Genomic DNA, 5,938 nt, shown 5'->3' on the forward strand with positions numbered 1-5,938 from the left:
CCCGGGAGCCCGTCCGGGAGTGGCGGACAGGTAGGACGTCATATTGAAGTACTACACATAACGCATTTGAGACGGGTTACTAATTACTATCAGACAGTTTTGGAAGAATAACAGCAACCCTTCAGAAGTTCATTTTACATTTTCGTAACCTGTAACAATGTCTGCGCGATGCGGGGCGATCTCTCGGCCTTCTCTCTCAGCGTCTCCGTGTCGTTTGCTTCTCCACTGTGACCCACGGACCCGGTGTGCTACAGCGATCAGAAGACAGGCGCCGAATGCTACGACACTTAAGGGACTGAGCCCCGCCGTCCTCCCCGCCGAAACGTTCCCAGGCTGCGTCAGGATCTCTACGAGAAGTCTACCAAGCTGACGATCAAGATGAACACCTCGAAAAAATGAAAATCCCGTAGAAATTTGCCACACAACGTAGGGACATGAAATCCTCGGCATCCTGCCCGACCTCTGTGTATGAAAAAGAGAGAGAGAGAGAGAGAGGGGGGGGGGGCGTTGTGCCCGGGTCCCCTCCTGCAGATTGAAAAACTTCCGCTTATACACCAGAAGATGGAAGCTGTGAAAGTCGGTTGGCATCGTTGCTGCGTAGGAAACCTCGCGATTTCTGCGGATGTCTGGTTTACGTTCTGGTGTTGCGGGAGGCACCAACCGTGCTCCTTTGACCACGTCCCGCGAGATGGCCGGCCTTGTCGCTCGCGTTCTCAACAAATGGGGCGCGAGTACACAAATTTTGCTTGGCGTACCAACCTTTAAAATTGGATTGCTAGAAAAAAAATGCTGAATGTACGAGTACACCAGAATTACAAACCATTTTCACATCGCTCCTGCGCATGCTCTGTGACCCTGACGGCGCCGAAGAAGGTTCCCTATATATTCATATATTCCCTGCTTTGGCGCGTGCCGATTGTGTTTCGCTGGACAGCAGCTATAGATGAAAGATGCTACAGGATACGACGCGAGCGTGAAAAACGTTCCTTACCTATCAGAACCCTTCAAGTTACAAGTTTTCAGGGACACACACTTTATATATACCTTGAACATTCGCTTTACAATCCCTTTATGGGGTCGACCAAATTACAAGTATTGCCCCATCTACACTCTAAAAACCGAACTTTATCGCGTAGCATGCTCTGCGCCAACCACTGCCACGAATGATAGGGTTATCGCTTCTGATTCGAGGAAAGAGGGAGGCGTACGCCTTTTTGTGTCAATTATCATGTATCGAAATTGACACAAAAAGACTTACACCCTCGTCTCTTTTCGAATCTGAAGCGATAACTCTATGATTCGTGGCAACGGTTGGCGCAGAGCGTGCTATGCGGTGAAGTTCAGTTTTGAGAGTGTACTATACAGGGTGTCTCACGAAAGTCCCGGCTGAATAATTCGTGAACGGGTGGCACCATCGAAGAAATTTATTTTTGGTAACTATCTTTGGGACATCTGCAAAGAACTGAGTAGTGACTGGCTCATTTGCATACGCTCACTTATTAAATAATCATTCTACACTTTTAAAAATGAGCTCCACAACATAGCACGCTCCTAGCCAACCACCATTCCAAATGACAACGTTCTCGTCCAACATTTGTTCAAAAAGAACGCCTTTTTTGTGACAATTATGAACAACATAAGTGTCACAAGAAAGGCGTACGACTCCCGTATTTAGCAAATCAGGGAAAATAACGGTATCATTCGCCATTATGGTTGACCAGGCGCGTGCTATGCGGTGAAGTTAATTTCTAAGAGTGTAACTTTGAACTATTACTTCGCACGCTTACGGAACCACTGTTGTACGCATCGTGACCTTTAGCGAAAAATATTCCAAGAAAAACACCGCGTCGACACCTAACGATTTTTCCGAGTAATTAATCGGTTTCTTGTACATATCTCTTGCGCGTAGCAGTGCACCAATTCGATCTTTGTATCAGCTATGCGGCTGTCAATTTCGCGTTCATCTGCATGGTTCTCGCACAGGGGCTACGGAAGATTACGAACAGCCACAAGAGACGCTTTGGTATCCCTTCTCAACACGACTGACATTTAGACGCTGACCGTTCTGTCGTTCCGTAGCTGAGATAGCGCGCTCTTATCATAGATGATGACGAATGCCCCGGGAGCGCTGTGAACTAGTGGGGTACACTCTTAAAAATTAGGTGGTGGTAGTGGTGGTGATGGTGAAAGGGCTTGCCGTTGTCGGCCTCACGTATGTGGGCAACGTCACGACTGACGCCCTGGGGAAATGTGCGTCCTGGGCCGACTTCTAGGGGAACTGTGCCGACATATGTCTGAAATCGTCTGAGGAAAACCCAGGAAAAACCCCAGACAGCACAGCCGGCACCGGGATTCGAACCCGGGTACATCCCAGTCTCCCTCTTAAAAATTAACTGCGACACATAGCACGCTCCTAGCCAACCATCATCCCGAACGACAACGTTTTCGCCCGATTTATCGAGAACGGGAGCCTTTCATTTTACTTTTATTTTCTGTCCTTATGTCGTGCATAATTGATACAAAAACAGACGCTCGCCTCCCATACACATGCTATCAAGGGAGAGGACGTTGTCATCCGGGATGATGGTTGGCTGCACTCTTAAAACAAAGCTTCACCACATAGCACGCTGAAAGCCAACAATTGTACAGAGAGACACCTCTATCACTCTTGATCTGCGGAAAGCGCGGGGCGCACGCCTTTTTGTGACAATTAACATTTCTGCATAAGTGTGTCTCCGTTTTCAACAAATCAGGGGAGAGAACGATGTCATTCGGAATAATGATTGGCTATAGGAACCTGCTATGTGGTAAGTTCATTTTTAAGAGTGTAGGATGGTGCTATGTGGTGAAGTTCATTTTTATGGGAGCACCATGATCAACATTTATTTCAGTCCTCAAAAGTGGAACGCCGTCTTCATTGCGTGCCGCTCAGTGGCGTGAGAGGCACACTTTTATTGTTAAGCTTCCGCCACACCGGCAAACTTGGATAACCATCACTGACGATACGTGGCCGTAGGCAGGCTGCAAAACACCGTTCGCGGAAGTCGCCGCACTAACAATTCATTGCCGAACTGAGCATCATTGTACATACCACTGTTCATACCACATAGCATTTGTAGATATCTGTCACCTGTCACCTCCTCTCGCCTGTATATGAACATTTGGAAGTGAGCCTAGGTCACCCATGAATAAATTTTTCCCCACAACAACTGGGTATGTTTTGGGTCTGTGGAGTGCTGTCGCCGCTGGCTTACAGCGACTCGGCTCTTTGATCATGATCAAGGTGACTGACATATGAAGTTCTAGTAAGCCCACTAGGACTGTACTGCTCTCCCGTAGCAACTCCAGGATTGTTCCAGGGTACGGCACGTACAAAAAGCAATCTCCCTTTGGAGCGTTGTTATCTGGTATATGTAAGATAGACTTTGTGTAAAAGAGGCTACCTCCATAGGTAGTTATCTTGCTTGATGACAATACACACCCTTTATTCAATGTGCCTACCTCCATAGGTAGCTCTCCTGCTTGATGACAATACAGTCAATGTGTTCATGTTCTAGCCAGCTCGCTAGGACCGTACTGCACCCCGCAGCGGCTCTCCCGTGTTTGAATTATTCGCTTGGTATGGTCAGTACGAAAAGCAAACTCTCCTAGAGAATGTTGTTATCTAGCGTGTAGGACTGTAACGTAAAGTTAGTGTCTGTCCAAAGGGGACTACCTCCATAGGTATCTCTCCTGATTGATGACAATACACACGCCCTTTATCAATATGCTTTCGTCTCCCTTGAAATCCGCGTGTTGATCTTTCGTGAGCTTGCTCTTCTGTTTGGTAAGAGCAGAACGCGGGCAGCCATTACAGTCAGTGGGGTACTGAGGCAAGCTCCTCTGATTCAGTTGTTTATTCTTTCAATACTACTTTGCCAATTCTACAGTCTGATGAAAATGCACGCTGTTAGGCTTCATCAGTTCCAGCCAGAAGCAGACTTCCCGATGTGGTCTGCCCTTCAGATCTACCGAGCCCTCTGCGGCATAAGCCTTCCAATTAGGGAGCAGCAACAACACGACCGAAGTCGACGCTCATCCACGGAAGGCTCATCGACGGAACGAGGGTCGACATCCTATGGCAACATACGCACGACATCCTTCCTGTACGAGCAAGACTGTACCAGTTTGGGTTAATCCGGTCGGATACGTGGGTGCTGTGTGGTGAGAGGGAAACTCACCGCCACATCTTCTACGATTGTATCAATGCGGCGGATTTGTGGCGTCGAGTGGCTTCTGTCTACCGGATTCCCCGAGTGTCCTATGACACGGTCCACTACCTGGACGACCCCCCAGTACCATCGATTAAGGAACCCGCCCTTCTGTTGCTGGCAGCGGAAATATGTTTTCAGTTGTGGTGTGCGCGGACGCGTTCCGTCTACTGAGCGTCACTGGCTACACTCGTGAACCTGACGCTTGCGACACGCCTGGCACTCAAGACCCGTCTACAGGCAGAACTTCGTAGACTAGGCAGGGACGGCTTCCGACGCCGATGGCCAAGTCATCATGACGTCTTTGTGCTCTCCCAGGGAAACATCTTGGTCACTTTTTAGACAATCTTGTGACGTTTTGTCTGTCCTTTTCCCCTTCTTTGTGTAGGTCACTCTGAGCTATGTGGCTATTTGTGGCTTAAGCAAGTGCACCAGGTCTTTGACGTATATTATTCTCAATGAACAATTTACTAAAGTAGGCATACTCGCGTGACTTTTGTGTAGTGTTGTATAGTGTGTTGCATATCGTACAGTGTAGTATAATGTACAGTGTAGTATAATGTAAGGTATACTGTAGTGTACAGCGTGTGTGTACAGTGCAGCATAGTGTGCTGTAGTGTATAGCCTTGTATAGTATTTTTATAGTGTATTTTTGTACAGAGACGCTTGTCGAGGGTTGCCTGATTTTTTAAGCCAGAGGCATTCATGCGCTTGACTGCTGTATGCTATTTTGCGATGTGTGTTTCCTTTGTGCATGAGAGTTTTGGTATCTGTGAAATGTGTTTTATGTGTATGTCTATGTAATGTGTGTGTAGTGCGGTCTGGCCTTGAGGCCTTTGTTTACTCTTTCAATAAACATTTTTGAAGCGTGATGTGGGCAAGCTAACGCTTGTCCCATCCTACAGTTGGCAATACAAGCTCTATAAGCCCACTAGGACTGTACTGCACCCCCGTAGCAACTCTTCAGGAGTTTCAGGATTGTTCGCAGGCTATGGCAGGCACAAAAAGCAATCTCCCTTTGGAGCGTTGTTATATAGTATGTAAGAGGTTACCTCCATAGGTAGTTATCTTGCTTGATGCCAATAAACACCCGATTGTCCTGTATTTGATGCCAATACACCCCTGTAACTCGTCGGTTTTGCAGTACACTCTTGAAAATGAACTTCACCGCATAGCACGCTCCTGGCCAACCATCACCTCGAATGATATCATTATCTGCCCTGATTTGTCGAAAACGGGAGGCGTACGCCATTTTTGTGAATCTTAAGCTGTTGATAATTGTCACAAAAAGGCGTATGGCTCCGGTTTTCTTTTTTTTTTTTTGCGGGAATGTAAAGTGCGATAAGGAGATTTCAGTAACACAACTTTTGTAGGATTCTGAAAGCACGATATACACGATAAGCCGTAGTGGCACTTTAAACCGTTTTCTAAAGCTACACTACACAATTTATTTTGTATCAATTTTGTCTCGTGTATTTGCAGTAACCAACCGGAATGCAAGGGACACTGTCATTGGGAGACATGACGTTTTGCTTTGGCTCTGCGAAATAAAGATGTTTTGCAAATTGACACTGGTCCAATCATTTTGTAGGACTTTGCAATAGCATTCAGGAGCGGCCCGATTGGTTCACGCTCAAGAGAACTGCATTGCAGCTGCCCGATTGCAGCGGCTTCGTACGTAGCTGTGC

This window comes from Ornithodoros turicata, unplaced genomic scaffold, assembly GCF_037126465.1.
Source record: "Ornithodoros turicata isolate Travis unplaced genomic scaffold, ASM3712646v1 Chromosome106, whole genome shotgun sequence".
Lineage (NCBI taxonomy): Eukaryota > Metazoa > Arthropoda > Arachnida > Ixodida > Argasidae > Ornithodoros > Ornithodoros turicata.